Below are 16,901 nucleotides of genomic sequence, written 5' to 3' on the forward strand. Positions count from 1 at the left end.
TCCCTCCATAATTCCCCCCTTCCACTTTTCACTTCTCTACCTTCAATGGGATACTTAGACTCAGGGGTCCCTCCCTGGTCCTCTTAATGCATTGTCTGCATTTGCTTTTCACAAATTAAAAAAGCTGACTCATGGGATTAAGAAATCCCATGATTTCCCATGGGAAAGCAAAGAGGGCAGACTCAACTGCGGAGCGGTGTTGGTGAGGAGGTGCAGGTCACGTCACTGTGGGACAAGAGACATGGTATGTTCCACTACCGTGGGGAATCAGAGTATCCTCCTGATTGGATTAGAGCCTTGCCTATGTAGAGTAAGAAGTGCCCCATGTAATAGTGTTCCATCTCAATTTTCTCATCAGCTTTAAAAACAGGGGTGGGTGGGTGGAGGAAGCAGAGAAGCCTCGGGGTGCTCCCACTCTCTGACGGCCTGAGTCCTTGGTGCCTGCTTCTAGTTTACCTTACCGGGGAGCGACATTACTAACTAAAATCCTTTCTATTCCCTGTTAGAAAAATCATCAAGTAAATTGGAGGTATTGCTCAAATTAATTCTAATGAGGTTCAGGGGGAGGGAGGAAAACAAGAAGCAACCAAAACTCTTTAATAAAGTGTTCTAAAAAGAAAAAAAAAAAAAAAGAATCATCGCCCACTTCTGCACTTCCTGCTTTTGGCAGGGACTAGCAGTGGAAGTCTGAAAACACTGTGAGACAGTCTGTTCTCATGGTATTTCTAGCTGAGAACAGGAAGGAGGGGAACTCTCTCGGAGTGAGAGAGCCTGTTTTGCAGTGATTAGCAGGCCAGAGAAGTTTCCCTGGGCACCCAAGCTTGATGACACCTCAGAAATCTTCACCTTTATTGGGTCAGCCTAAGAAATTTTCTTTCTTTCTTTTTTTTTTTTTTTGTTTAATGGCCAGAAGCCTCAGCAAAGCTATCACCAAGGAGACAAGAGACACAGGACACCGTTCCTAGGTGACCACCTGGCCACCTCTCTCTAACCCAAGTTAGGCAACAGGGACTGAGATGGAACCCACGTGGTCCCTACCCTTCTGGAGCGTATGAGGGAGTTGGAAGGATAAGGCATCCATAAATGAAAAATATTTGGAAATCAAAAAAGTGCAAGCTCTGGGCTCCCTAATGGCGCAGACAACACTAGGTAGGCACCTTCCAAACGTGCTGTTCCGGGCTCCTCACAGGCTGGCATTTGTTCCCCACCCCCACCTGGGCCCTCTCATCACTTGCCGGCTGGAAATCCTGCACCTTCAGACAAAGCTCGTTTCTCCACTGGTTCTCCTGCCCATCTCCAGTCACAACAGACTTCCCTGTGTGTGATGCTGATGAGTCACGGAGGCTGAATCACGTTTGCAATAAGCATGGGATGATTAATGCCTATTGATTGACTGGGCGTGCTGGAACCAGAATGAATCCGAAGTCTAGACTAGTTCATATTGTCCCCTAATTACCTGCAGACGGTTATGGGCTCTGATTGTCTACCGCTGCAGCAGGCATTCCAGGGAATGCCCTTGGTCACCGTCGCTCCAATTAGACGGCATAAATCCCCTGCAGGCATGTTCCAATGATGTCTTCCCAGGCAAGACCAATCCAGGGCTCAGAGAGAGGTCAGCTGGAGACCACACTCTTCTTCCTTCTGAGGGAAAGAGATGGGATTCCCCACTTCTGAGAGTAAGTCTTTCATTTATCAACTGAGAAAACTTCCTGAGAAAACGTTTCATTTGATATTTCCCTTTGATGGAATGTAATGATAAGGATGGCCTTCTAACAAAGGACTCACATTCCGTGATTGACGGAAAGGACCAATGCTCTGCTTAATTCTGCTTAATTATTTAAACCCAGGCAGTATGCTAACACAGTGAGAAAGACAGGGTTTGTTTGCTAAGGGCGTGTCAGTTAGCTTGGTCCGCTTGGGACCTATCACATTGGCTTTTGGTTTTGGGGAGGGGGGTTATTCTTGTTGTTGTTTGTTTGTTTTTAGATAGTCCCCTACGTAGCCAAGAATGGCCTACTGATCCTCCTGCCTCTGCCTCCTTAGTGTTGGGTTTATAGGTGTATACTATCACATCCGATTTATGGAGATATTTTGACCATCACAGCTATTTAATATACCCAACCAGATGGGAGGATGAGGAATGTGTTCAGGGTGAGCATAGATTTCAGGATAAGTCTAGGCTGATGTTTTCCCGGATCTCTGGGTAAACCTAGAATGGTTTTATGACTTTTTATCTCTTTCATACTGGGTATATGTCTATGGAGGTTACAAAGCAATGCCCATGGAAGCACCAGACCTGTGCTGGGCAGTACAGCAAACAATGCCCGAATGGTACAGCAGGATGAGAGGGCACTGGACAGTCTCTGCAGAGCAGGCCATGAGTAGAAAACCCGGCAGTCTTTTGCAGCCCAGATCAGAATACCGATAGCAGGCACTGGCTGGCTTGTTTGGTTGGTTTGGTTTGCTGTCTTAGAGTACCATACTTTCTTTTTTAACTACGTGTTTATCTGTAGCAAATATAAAGCAGAGACGGGCACGAAGGTGAATGTCGATGTCTCTTCCATGTGACTCAGTGATGCCGCTGGGACCCATTGCTCTTTATCACTGAAGGTGATTTTTGAGCACCCTATGAATGTAAAAGCATCCTTTTGCATAGTCAGTCTTCAGAATCTGTGGGTTCAGCATCAACAGATTTCACCGACCCTGGAAGGAAATGTTGGGAAAGAAATCATGTGGGCACATTGAACATGCACAGACCTCCCCCCGCCACCCTTGTCATCACTAAACAATGTAGTATGACAAGTGTTTGCATAGCATTTGCATTGTATTAGCTGTTGTGTAAAACTTAGAGATTAGTTAACATACACGGGAGGGCTAGGAATACAGTTCAGGGGCAGAGCATTTACCTAGGACATGGGACCCTGGGTTTGATACCCAGCAACACACACACACACACACACACACACACACACACACACACACACGCCTTCCATTAAATGGTTTCTTTTATAAGAGTGGCCTTTGATCATGTATGTCTCTTCATAGCAATAGAATATTGACTAAGACAATGGAGGGGTGTTATGTTATATTAAAAAAACCACTGTGTCACTTTATATAAGGGACTTGAGGATCTGTCCAGTTTGGTATCTGTGGAGTCTCATCAGTCTTAACCTCCTATAGAGATGGAGAGATCTACAGCTGTGCTCATTTACAAACCATTCTTTTTTTGTTGAACAGTATGCAATGAGATAACCTGTGATTCTTGCCCTACATAATTTGAAGTCCTTCTGTGACTTGCCTTTCAACAGTCTCATAATGTGCTGTCCAGTGGCTACACCACATTGCACTTGCTCAGTCTCTGAGAACAGGATGCTAGAATTGTTTTTGGTGTTCTCCTAATATGTATGATGTTGGGATAAATAGAATTTCTTTCAATATTTGCATATATCCCTGATTATTTCTGTAGGAAAAAAACTCCTAGGAATGAAAGTGCAACATTTTTGGCATGGCTGTCCAAGATAGGTAAATGAGAAAGTGACATATGTATTTAAGTAATGCTTGTAATTTGGTTAAGAGGCTTTTATATTATGTAAACATTGACGCTAGAGATAAAGTATCCATCTCTTTGATTCTGGCAACAGAAAGTCTTTCTAGATTTTGGCTGCCATTTTGTAAACACCAGGAAACTTCCTCTGAAGGGGGCAGTCTTGGTGACAGAGAGTCTTCCTTCTCTCTAAGACACACAGATCTTCACTTACCTTGAATTTATAGCCTTTCAGTTCCTTACTGTAGTATTGTTTCACAGAGTCAGAATTATAATTTGGGGCTGATATCGGATCAAACTAAGGCGCAAATAGTGAATTTGATCATAGAGTCAGTTTGATGCTCTTGGTGACTCCTGGTCATCTTTGATCCAAAATATGGAAAATTTCAGAAACTAAGGATTTATGTTTTAACTCTCAGCCATTCTCGGTAACATGATGAGATTATGCATCATTAACTGTATCCTACCTGGGACAGAAGGCATTGTCTTTGCCTTGCTTATCCACATGATATGTCTTTGAGTCGCTTAGTAGGCCTCCTCAGCAGCCAAGAGAAACCATCATAGTACTGCAATGATGGCATTCAAGTAGCTCTTGCCTGGTTTGATTTGGTCTTGAAGTGGACCAGTGTTGATGATGGTGATGTGGATGCCTTGATGGGCTTTCTCTAGGGTGAAGATGAAAGCACTCAGTAAAGCAAACACATCATATATGTATACAGTACAGCTAACTATTTTGCAGAAGAGACCACATCATTTTCCTTTATTACTTGTTATTTGGGGGGGAGGGTACCTGAAGAGAAAAAATTCCAGAAAAATGTAAGTAGGTAGAGTGGAGACTTTATAACCGCTGGCAAGACTGTCCCAAGTAGATCAGTGGGAAGTAGCCTCAACCTCCAGTTGATTCAAGTTGTTTAGGGCAAAGAACACAACTGTGATGTGTATGGAAAAGCAGCTCTGGACAGTTACAGAAAGCAAAGCATTGCTTACAGAAACTGAAAGAGAGCAGTCAAGTAGTCGGGCAGTCAGTCTTTAGCTCAGGGTCACATTATAGAGGAATTTATTGCTGGTGCAAAGACCAGTTTACCATAGGACTTCATGGCTGTTCTATAGTATTCTTAGGAATCCATCAATGAGATGGTCTAACTGTATTTCAGTATCCCACTACATACTAGCTGTTGTTAACTTATCACTGTGTCTAGTTCTTGATTGAGCTTAATCAGGAGTTTGTGTATATTTAGAATAAAACAAAGCAGATATGGGAGTCAGTACCAGCCATATGTTTCAGGCCTCAACTGGGGACTTGGAATGCACCCCACATAGAGAAGGAGGTCTGCTTTATATTCAGTGTGCCAAGATATGCTTTCTCTCAGCTATTACACAAGGCATATTGCCTTAAAATGTGAGTGACAACTTCCACTAGAACTTTCCATCTTAGAAGTCATATTTAGGGTTAAATTGTCACCTAATTGTCAACTGAGGACACTTAGATTTTCATAAATGTACCAGGAAGTATGTCTCTGAAATGACATAGCCTGGGTTCTAGGACTGTTCATTCATCCTGCCCCCTCGACAACTAGCTATTGTGTGTTTGTTCCATACTTAGAACATGATGGGCACAGTACCCTTAAGGCTCAGAGTATATTGCAGAAAGAACAACAAAAATGAAGGCTTCATTAACAAGCATGTTGACCATTATGGCAAAAGTAAAGCACACGAGAGGTTTGGTCCTTTTTAAAAGTCTTCTATCCCTGTCCTTTTCCTTCCTCCACATCAGAATTTCCAGGAAAAGGTCCAGGTTGGGGACAAAATGCCAGTTGAGGGATTCTTGGGACTGCACCTGCTAGAGAGGTTGTCTATTGTAACTACTCCTAGGGCTAGTAGATTCAATACAAAGCACACACTGAGACCACTTATTGCCTGAAATAAACAAAAGGCATAAATCAAATTAATAAACGATAAAGTGAAAATATAGCTTTAAATGGACTAAGTTAAAAACTGTGCAAAGCTATGGGTTTATGCAATGATAAATTGAAAGACTATCAAGCAGTGTGCTGTAACGATTGGTCACATATGGGGTTTTCTGGATGAGCTAGATACGGGTGGAGAAGGAAGAAAGGGTATAATACCTGCTCCAGGGAATATGGGGACGGTCCCTGGGAATTGTGTCCCATGGCATAGGAGTCTTTTACCCTTTGATCAGATAATTTCTTAAAAATAATGGCATTATGTAATTTTATATTCAACCTGACTTTCCGTTTTTCAAATTTCTAAACTAATCACTTGCTGCTTAGGTAATTTGAATGAAAATTAACTAGAAAGAAAGAAGACCAGAAGGTGGCTTTAGAATTAGAATGTGTCTCGTCAGTGGGACTTCTAGGAAAAGGTTATGGTTAATAATTTTAAGCTCTACGTGAACTTGTTGTGCAAAGTTAAAGACTTGACTGAAGAGACATGAGGAGGGACCAGCAAACTGCTCAGCTACCAAAACAATTACAATACCGCAAGTAGGGAACTGGTGGTTTAAACAGGGAACATGACCAGACAGAGAACATGTCATCTGGCCGCTTTAGACCCAGCTTGACAGGAAATCTAATATTTATTTTTCAATGACCTTGACATTTAAGAATCTGGATTATCTCTATAATAAGAGATGAGTCCCATTATTTAAAATGCTTCCTGTCAACTCCCTCACTTTATCTTTATACAGATCTCAGAAGATGTCCTCTGGTCTTCCAGGAAAAGAAAACAAGGCTTCAAGAACCGAGATGGCCCACTTGCCACACACTTGTCGCACACAATGATGGAACAAAATCCAAGCAAACTTTTCTTGGCTCTCTGTCCTGTTTCCTCGCTATGACGACCTGTACACAATGAATTTTCTGAATGTCCACTCATTTCTCAGAAAATTTTGTTTCTGTTTCCAGTGGTTTTCAGTATTTTAAAATTTATTCTCTCTCTCTCTCTCTCTCTCTCTCTCTCTCTCTCTCTCTCTCTCCCCCGTGTGTGTGTGTGTGTGTGTGTGTGTGTGTGTGTGTGTGTGAAAGAGAGAGAAGAGAGAGAGAGAGAGAGAGAGAGAGAGAGAGAGAGATCTTTAAAAGGCAGCTAAGGATTCTGGATGAGACTTTAAAGAGTACCCACGACCCTTTAAGAAATGCCCAACTCCTTAATAAGTCATCCACAGGCCAAGATCTTTGTAGAAATGGTTAATTACTCCTAACGACCATTAGCGATACCCCCTTGGCTAACGTCCAAGGATGTACCAAGTTGGGAGGAAACAGCGATAACAGTCCCCTCGGGGACTTCACTTCACTGCTTAATATATACATAAACACTGTGTTCCTCTTATGGCAATCATTTAGCTTATCAGTGTTTCCAGTCGCTAGCATTATGTAGTAATGTAATAGTCAACAATTTGCACAGACTATAGAAAAAGTAAACTTGGTAAAGGTTGTTTGAATATTTGATAATATGTATGCTTTACACATAAATCCTTTTAACTCTCAGAACGCTGTAGTTTAAAATGCAGTTTCTCCACTGGAGCTGGAGCGGTGGACAAGCAGTTAACAACAGCACCTGTATTTAGTCTTGAGGACTGGGGTTTGGATCCCACCCCACCATCCACGCCTTTTAGATCACAACTGTCCATAACCTCTGTGTGTGCGCGCGCGCGCGCGCGCGCGCACACACACACACTTTTCAGCATGTTTCTAGCTATTTATTGTGAGTTGAGTAAGCTACAGAGAGAGTAAAAGCCTAACAACTTCCCACCCGTATCCTCCAACACACAGGTCAACAGCCATGGGGACTTGAAACTGTCCTGTGCATGGCCACTAAAGAAGATTCACTGGGACTTAAAATGAGAAGACAAAAGCAAAACTCTGCTTCACTGGATTTAAATATGGTATAACCTATTTGTGAATTGAAATATCACCTTATAGCTATAAATATGCTTGCGTTTTAGTTCGCATGTGCTGGCCAAAATAATATAAGCTGAAATGCAAACCCACCTTCATTGCATATGTATAAACAGAGACTGCTTGTTCATTTCCTGGCTACTCAGACCCAAATAATAACAAAGAAACTATCTTAATTACATCACTGTTTGACCAATGACTCTAGCATAATCCTAGCTAGCTCTTACATCTTAAATTAACCTATTTCTATTAATCCATGTATCACCACGAGGCTGTGACCTACCAGTAAGGTTATGGCTGGTGGCTGGTGTCTTTCTCCTTCAGAAGCTACATGGTGTCTTCCTGACTCTGCCTACTTTCTGTTTGTATCTCTGTTCAGATTTCTGGCCTGGCTTTACTCTACTAAGCCATTGACCAAAACAACTTATTTAATCCTAGTGGTAATAAAACGCGTTCATAGCATTCAAAGAGGAATCTCACATCACACATGCATCTCTGTTGTTTAATGACAAAATGTGCCTGAAAACCTGGAGCTTCATGAAAAAAACTTTTGCTCAGTTAAAAAATGAAACAAGCAACAACATAAACCCTGCTTCTTCAGAATATTCAATTAAACTATTAAGTCTCCAAAGCAACAGCAGCTCTGATTTACTTGGAGAGGAATGCCTTTGACCCAACACTTAGATCTATCACTGAGCTATTTTATCTTTAATAGAGCAGAAAAAATTGAAGAATGAAAGATATTGTTTCCATCTTGGAGGCCTTTAACAATTTCATGGATGACCTTGTTTTTAAGATCCAAAGATGCTTCAGTCATGGCAGAACTGCGGGCCAGCAAGAATCTGTATGCTTTTAGCCTTAACTGCTTCAGCAAGTGATGTCCTTATGTCCTGATGACATGAAAAACCCAACTGCTGGTATCAAATTATGGCTCAGTCATCTGCTGAACTCAGCTTCCCGGTGGTTACTGCCTCTCCTGGCCTTGAGGCCACTGTTGAGTCACAAGGAAGATACACACAGAATGACTAGCAAAGTTGTCAGAGAAAGTGATTGAGTGACATGTCTCATCATGAAGGCATGAAAGGATGTAGAGGTAGGTGGTACCTACTGTGTTGCTGGAGAATTGCCTGAACATTTGTACCTCCGTTAAGAGACTTGGAATCACCTGAGTGAGGTCAAGATGAGTGCTGGTGTCTCTAGAATACAGATTCTTACTCGCCTTTGTCTACAGTCTTTGTTTACAATCTGGCAAGAAGGCATCTGCATCCTACTGCTTGAGAACAGGAACACTTTGATCCATCCACACTCCATGTTCTGTGTGGTGGCTCCAGACTGGGGCACAGGCTATGAGCTCTTGAATGATGATGAGAGAGAGACCAAAAAGGATGCCCAAGAAACTCACACCCTTTTAGCCCTCCTACTTTACAAAGGTTTCTCTGACCTGTCCTGCAGTAGGGGAATACTAACTCAGTATTTGCTTTGTCTCAGTCTCCTTTGACTGAGGCATTCTGGGGCACACATACGCCCTCTGTCTGTTTATAAGATGAACAGTATCTTAGCATCATGATATCACCTTACCGTTGCCATGGTTGGAGATTTAAAAAGCACAGACTTCTGACCTTTTCCTCTCAAGGGCCAACCCCTACGGTGTCACAGGCAAAGATGTTTTCCGCTTGCCCATTTCTTTCCTTCTCAGCTTTGGCATAGTTATGTTGATGCACTAAGGTAATTAAACTGTCCCCATGGAGAAATGAGCAGATGCCTTGTATTGAGATAAAAAGGACGGCCTCCCTCCCTCTTTCTACCGCCCTCAACCACAGTAGCAAAATTATATTAGTAAAAGCTGGCAGCAGATCTTAGCATTCACAGCGGTGGGTCCTAACTGAACCAGAACTGGTAAGGCTGGTGACAGGGTTCCTTTGCAAAGTACTGACTTTGCAAGCGTGGGGACCAGAGTTTAATTCCCAAGGACAAGTCAACACTCAATGTAGTGACACATGTTTGTAATTCTAGTACTGGGGAGATGGAGACAGGGGAAATTCCTGGCCAGCCAACCTAGCCTAATCTGTAAGCCCCAGGTTTCAGTGAGGGATCTGGGCTCAAAATAATAATAATAATAATAATAATAATAATAATAATAATAATGTGGAAGGCTCTTGAAAAAAGATGCCCAGGGTTGACCTCTGGTATTTATGCTCATGTATGTTTACATGCATGCATACACACACACACACACACACATACACACACCTCTAAAGAAATCCAATGTTAGCGTTCCACTGCAGTATTTGTGTATCACTGCAGAGATATTAATGCATCTGTCACTTTAACTAGGCACCAGTCACTCAGCCAGCTAAAGGCAGCTATCTTTATCTGAATCTTTGAAAGTTTTCTTAGCCATTGACTCATGTTTAATTCTCTCAGTTGATGGCAACCTGACTTTTAGCCACACAAACAACACACTGAGGTGCATAAACAAAATTGGTCGCTATCGTTTTTTAGAGTTGGAGGATATATTTAACAAAATCTATAAATTTCCACAGGCATAAATCACTAAGCTCCACATTTGGGCTGTTTAAAAAAAATCTAATAGTATTGGAGTGACTTCTCAGGGCAGGCTGTAAACCCAGGCACAGTCATTTGGGCAGAACAGGTACAGTCTGCGGTATCATTTAAGCACAATTATGGCTCATAACTGTCAGCAAATAGCACAGCACCTTACTCCCTTAGCCAGGAAATTTGAATTTCAGGTGTTGGAGTTCACTAGGGAGCCACTCCACCTGCTAGCCTTGCAGAATATAAACAGGCTTGTCAGTGCTTCGTCCCTGGGTTCTAGAATGTCTGTGTAGCTGCTTCCCACATTTAACTGGGGGGCCTGATAGCAGCATAACCTGGCAGGGAAGGGGGCATGTTTTGATTGCCTGTGAACATGCAGGGCATCTTTCCTGGCCTGGTGGGAGGGGCTTCATTCTCCCCCCTCTCCCCATCTTAGGTGAGTGAACAAACCACATGCTTATTATGCAAATGAAGAGCACAGGTCTCCTCCCTGGCTCTGCAGCTCCTCAACCCCACTCACAAAAGTGTTCCCTGACGAAAGTCTGCTACATGTGCAACTCTTGGCAGATGACCCAAACCTTAACCTCCTCTTCGAATTTCCTAATGACATATGGCCACAGGATAAGCCAGACCCAGCCATATCCTATGCATTAGTAGGAGGCGAAGTCTAATTTTAAATGATTAATTCATCTCAGCTGTGAAGTTTGCATGGGGGATGATGGAGAACGGAGCCTCACCTTTGTACAGGCTCGACACCATTTATTCTAGAAACGAATTGTGTGCGTACAAGCTGTGTACAACTCTAGTGAAGTCAAAACTCACAGATTCATCCTCCAGGAGTTCCCAGGCTATTGTGGGAGAAGGAAGGAATTCTAAGGCAGTTTTTTTTTTTTGGCAGAGTTAAGGGAAGTTCCTTGGAAAAAGCCTTTTTACCTATGTTGAGTATTATGCAGACCAATTAAAATTAGTGACTACAGGAAGTTGGACGGTTGCAGATAAAGAGCCAAGATTATCATGGGCTATCTTTAGTCTCCTTAATAGCCATTTATCACCTACCTAACTGCCTGACCTGACAGCCAATGGAAGGTATTAACTTAGGGGAGAGACTATTAGCTTCAACTAACCCAAATCTCAGAACTGTCTTGCACCTAAAACCGATAGTAGAGATTCCCCTGCTCTGCTAGACTTCTGCCCAATGTCTTTACCAACACATTTGCCAAGCACCTTGATTTCTAACTTCTGTTTGTCCCATGACTGTAAAGCTTGTGTAACAGCTTCCCGGGGGAGTCTGTCGCTGGGCTGAATACACGTACCCTAACCACAGTTACTCGTATTCGGCCCAGAATAAAGTCTCTTACTCCTTTTGACCAAGAGTTATATTTTGTGTCAAATGCAAGAAGCAAAAAGAAAGAATGACTAAAGCTAGAGTATCCGACCCAAGGGCTACACAGTCAGGCGTATCAGGCATATAGAGCCTGGGAGAACTTCCAGGGAAGCCTCCAGAAGCCAGATCCCGAAGCACGTGCAGATATTGTCAATGAGTTAGGTGTGTGGGAAATATTCCAGATAGAGCAACGTGTGGACTTGGAGGTCAATGTCATGAAAGCCACAACTATAAAGGGCATTGCAAAGTCAAGAACACAGGACTTGGCCTTATACTAATGAGCATTAAGGGCCATGGAGATTCAAGATCAGTGGCAGACCCCAGGGCGAACCTACTGCTACGACTCTGCTGACCTAGTAGCCCTCTGACCTCTTCATTTGCGTTTCTGTGCCCTTAGGCTAATGCAGTCCTCAGACCCCATCAGAGAAGATTTTTTTGCTCAGTGGATGGTGGTTAAGCAGACCCACAACTGGTCAAATCGTAAAGAGTAAGTGTGCATGGAGGGTATGCAGTCCTGAATGGGCCTCTGTATCACACCCACTCTCCAGGGTATAGGGGCCATATCAGAAGAAGGAACAGAGATACGGTAAGAGCCAGAAGAGGGAGGGCAGCAGTGTCCTCTGGACATGACAAAACTGCAGTCCCTGTGAATTCACACAGCTGTGGTCACCTGCACAAGACCAAGCTAGCAGACATTCCAGCATGGAGTGGGAGGGGTCAGGATCCCCCACCCCCAACTGAGGAGCTAAGAAGAGTTGATGTCTTCCGGGGGGAGAGAGAGTTAGTTTTAAGGGTGAGTGAAGTTCCTGAATGTTGACCCCAGTGGATGACCCTGCATCCAGAAGGGTATGACAGCACAAATTGAAGCCCATGGGTTTGTGAGTTTTTAAAATGTGTGTGTGTGTGTGTGTCTAAGAGAACACAAAGTTTGGGTGACCAGGTAGATGTGGGAAGAATCGGGGGAGAAGTTGGTGAAGAATATGATACGTATTCACACATTGTAAGACATTCTCAAAGAATTAATAAAAATGCTTTTTAAAAAGGTAAGTGAGTGATGGAGTCTGAACTTCTAAACTATTCTACACTCAGAGCTAATTTCCCACAGATGTGCCTTCCATTGGCAAAGCACGGCTACCCTGTCTTTCTCACTGTAGAAATACCTCTGCTTCTAATATGCCAAGGCATACTGTCCCGTTTTAAGCGCCTACAATGCCTACAAAATGATAACGCTAATAGTAGACACACAGAAATGGAGTGCTTACTGGAGACAGGAACCAGCTAAGCTTTGAAAAAACCAATCCAGCTTAACCTCTTTGAAATGATCCCTACACCACCCAAAAAGGTGGAAATCCCTCTCTCCAGGCCTGCAGGAAGGAACGAGTCTTCTCAAGATTGCAGTCTTGACAACTGTTCTCCTTGCCAGAGATACAATATATGAGCCCGTGTGCCACAGATCCACCTCTGAAGACCAGCTCTCTAGGCCGCCCTGCTGTGGGATAATCCTTTTGTACCCTGTGAAGATGGGTGCTCTCATTGTTAATATAAAGCTGATTGGCTGATGGTTAGGCAGGATTTGGGGGGCAGAGAGAACAGTGGGGAGAAGGGCAGAGTGGGAGAGGAAGTAAGTATAGGAGGGAAACAGGCCTGGGGCCAGCACATAGAGCAATAGAAATAGATTCGTCTAAGCTACAAGAGCTGACTAAAAACAAGCCCAAGCTATTGTCGGAAGTTTCCAGGTGGTGATTTTGGGAGCAGCTGGCAGGACAGAGCTATTCAGCAGTCTAGAAGGAAATCCCGGGCTACACCACCCTTCTTTTGCAGCCCCTCTGCCACGTTCAGACAGAAAAAGTAAACAACGGCATCAGAATTAATGGAGAAGCGTTTTCACCGGAATGATTGGTTTAGTTTTCAAAAAAGTTTGTCTGCATCAGCCAGGTCATTACAGATCAAGCTTGGTTGTGGATATCGTGAGCCAATCTGTGTGAACAGAGCAAGTGGACACTAAGTTTGTCCCTGGCCGAATGGGTCAATGTCATATTTGGTGCAATGGCTTCAGAAACTTCACATTCAACCCCTGGGGAGTGCTAGTAAGACTCTAGAAGCAGTGATACTGGAATGTGTTTGTCTAAACGAGACTAGGAAAGAGTGAACCAAAGTTGGATGGGAGAGCATGGGGCTTCATAGCACGGGGCACAACAATAATTTTCCAGGACCTTTCCAAGACCTCTAGAGGCCTGGGCCATGGACATAGCTGACCTATGTAATGCTATCACAAACAGAAATGGAATTGTATCCTTGCTAAACAACCAGATTTGTTTCTTCAATGCCTACTCCCTCCCTTAAGTAGATTTTACCACTGCACATTCTCACTGGGAGGATGACCTGCCTCCCTAAGCTCATGTGTGACAGAGGGTTAGAGGGAGATCGCACTGAGCCATCATTAACTGCCTGCTTTTTCAGGCTGACTAAGTCCATGCAGAGAGCCCAAAACTTTTCGTTTAAGACAACGTCAGCCCAACTCCCAGAGTACGTAAACGTCGACACACTAAATGACAGGGCTGAGTCACTCTTTACCTTGGAACCAAGGCTGTATTCTTAGCTGGTGTTTTAAGGCCTGGGTGTCCTTAAGACGACTCTACCTCTTCCTGAACTCCTGGGAGCATCTCCGTCCTGTCCCTCCGGAATCCGGACAGCTGCTCCATCGCCGCAACTGAAAATGGTGTGTGTCTGTATTGGCAGAAGAAGCCCAGGAGGCTAAAGAAAGCAGAGCTCCTTCTTGATAATCCGTGGGTTGAATGTCTTACTCATGGGACAGACTTGAGCTGGCGTAGGAAGGGACGCTGGCTTGTGTCCAGAGGCCAGCCCCACCTGCTGCAGTCAGCTACCGGAATCACCACTGGTCCTGCTGTTGGTGGCTAGGCATCCGGTCTCCACCTTTCCCCTCTTCACCTTGGTTTGGAGTCCAGGTGTTAAAGACATGGCTAACTGTAGGGGTCGTCCTTCCACGCCACCCACATCCCACGAGTTCCATATTGTCCTAGGGGTTAAAGCATAAGACGCGCACACACACAGATACAGAGTTCCAGTCATCCTCAAGAAGAGAATGCCCCTTTATTCAACTAAATCCAGGGTTAAAATACCTTTGGCCCCAGTAAAGGAAAACTCCTCCCACCTAGAGGGGGCTGGGGAAACTGGCCTCTGTGGGAGTTTTTCCCCAGGCAGGTGGTCGAGGGTTTAAGGCAATGTCAGACAGGTTAGATGGGCCTTGGCGCCTGAGCTTCTTTGAGGCAGGTTGAGAAATTACCATTTTAAAGTAAAATAGATCCCTCAGGCTAATGTACCAGGCTGTAGCAGAACCAAGGACGGAACTAGCAGGAAGCTTAGCTGGTTAGCGTAAACATTATTTGCATCCAGTATTTTGGTCTCAAGGATCAGGGAGGACAGGGTCTCACAGCTAACATTTAAGCACATCTGGTGCACAGAGAGAAAGAAGCACTAAGGGCAATGGGGGAAATTTGAAACCAAATTTCAGGACAGAGTTGGTAAAAGTAGACCCCATCGGCGCGGCTGCGTTCCTAGGCCTCACTGGGAGGAGACATCCAAGCAACCTGAGAGGAAAGGACCACATGGTAACTCTTTCCAGACTGAAGCCTCTCCTTGCCCAGGTAGTCTGTAGGTAATGTGTGAGCCAGACCGGCCATCATCTTTCCTCGCTTAGAAGAGTCTGTCCACTGAGGCTTTAATTACACAGATTCAAAATCCCATCTTTATTAGGCCTAAGAGTCAGGGTTGGGGATGTAGCTCATTGGTAGAGCACATGGCTGACATTCAGGAGGTTCCAGATTCCATTTCCCAGCTAGGCAAAATGAATGAATGAATGAATGAATGAATGAAACCAAGTAAAGAATCGTGGCCCCAGCTTCTGTTCTTTTGTAAAAGAACAGACTTCCTTCTAACTGCTTTTGCCACTGCCTAGAGGCTGAGCTAGGACCAGGATTTTTTTCTTACCATCATTTGTGTGCAAAAAAAAAAAAAAAATCCAAACAAGCAAACAAACAAAAAAATCCTGTTCATGTTCATTTTCTGAGAAGCACTTTACATTTTTTTTTTGGTGCAGAAAGAGGGATGTTCCCTCAGGATGCCGTTATAGATGATCACTCTCATTGTTTAACAAGCTTTTCATTGTTTGTGATTTTCATTTCCCTCTATAGTTCAGGGCACTTTGGAAAAAAATAATTCTATTCAGCACTTTTTCACTCATAATTCAAGCAAAAAGAGTCACGCGGCATCAGAAGGACAATTAGCGCGGCTGAAAATAATAAGGCTGGCGTCGCAGAGGCCCCGTGCACACAGGATCCATTTAGCGTTTTCTGTGTACGCTCTGTCAAGGCTAATTACAACTCCTGTAATTAGTAACCTGTTGAAAGAACAAAAGGAAATGCAAGGCTGTCCTTAAATAAATAGTGCCATTTCTTCCCGTATCATCTCAACGAAACCCATCTGGAGCAGCGGCCATCCTCACAGTCACACAGCGAAGTGCTGTCGTTCATCCTCCAAAACACAATTAGCTCTCAGAAAGAACGATATTCAGCATGCAGGCACCGGAGGAGGGAGAAGTTCTCTAATAAAGATAGCCGGGAGCGATGACCTCATGTTTAATAAGGCTCAACATTTATACCGCGCTCTTCCTTTTCATTAATTTGTTAACCTTGGCTCCGTGTGGGAGCAGGCGCGGTGTAAATGACCGTATGCTTCCCCTGCTAATGTGTTTTAATCCAGACCAGCAGACATCCTCTCCCTTCTCAGAGGAGAGATCTGCTGATTACACCCAGCCAGTGCAGAGAAAATAAATATAGTTCACTTTCTTTCCTGCGGGTGACGCGATGCATGCTGGGAAGGATTCAAACAGGTTCCCGTTGTCATCCGTGTAATTGTTTGTTCAGCTACCTGTGGCTGCTGTGGAGTTGGCTTGCTTTGGGCCTCAACTCTACCTAATTATCTGGACCAAAAGAACAAGGTGGTGGATCCTGAGCTCTCAAGATCATAAACTGCCACCATAACATCCGTCTATAAAATTAATTCTGGCATCTCAGAAATAACGGGCTTACAGAGAGGAGGATTCACACCAGACACAGGCGTCCTACTATGGTGCTTGGAGTTGGAATCGAGGGTCCACCACCACGGTACAACCCTACTCTGTTTTATTTTGTGACAAAGTCTGGTGGGATATCCAGGCTGGCCTCAAAATAGTATCCTTCTGCTTCAGCCTCACCAAATAGTTGGAATTTCATGGCTTGGCCACCAGGCCCAGTGATTTTAGTTCTGTTAGCAGCAGTGAGGTAAAGACCAAGCAGCTCCTTGCTGCCATCTATAGCAGCCAGAGGAGTTCTTTTGAGACCTTTGTTGCAGTGGCTTGAGTTAAAAATGTTCCCGTAGTCTCCAGCATTTGAATATGTGGTCCCCAGTGAGTGGCGCTGTTTAGGGAGGTTTCCGTGGTATAGCG

General features: G+C 44.0%; 2 long non-coding RNA genes across 2 annotated transcripts in view; one reads left to right on the forward strand and one right to left on the reverse strand.

The window, feature by feature from the left end:
• The first annotated feature begins 1,541 nt into the window (after positions 1-1,541).
• On the forward strand, positions 1,542-6,438 carry LOC125417809 (uncharacterized). The gene is made up of 2 exons (XR_007237255.3): positions 1,542-1,676; positions 6,252-6,438. It is a non-coding gene; the product is annotated as an uncharacterized LOC125417809 (long non-coding RNA).
• LOC125417681 (uncharacterized) overlaps positions 1,670-16,901 on the reverse strand; it is a 35,169-nt gene continuing 19,937 nt past the window's right edge. The window contains exons 4-5 of the long non-coding RNA XR_007237224.3: positions 4,012-4,209; positions 1,670-2,703 (exon numbers count right to left, since the gene is read on the reverse strand). This is a non-coding gene — a long non-coding RNA (uncharacterized LOC125417681). The remainder of the gene's footprint in view (positions 2,704-4,011; positions 4,210-16,901) is intronic.

Source organism: Myodes glareolus, chromosome 14, assembly GCF_982192425.1.
Source record: "Myodes glareolus chromosome 14, mMyoGla1.1, whole genome shotgun sequence".
In the NCBI taxonomy this organism is placed as follows: domain Eukaryota; kingdom Metazoa; phylum Chordata; class Mammalia; order Rodentia; family Cricetidae; genus Myodes; species Myodes glareolus.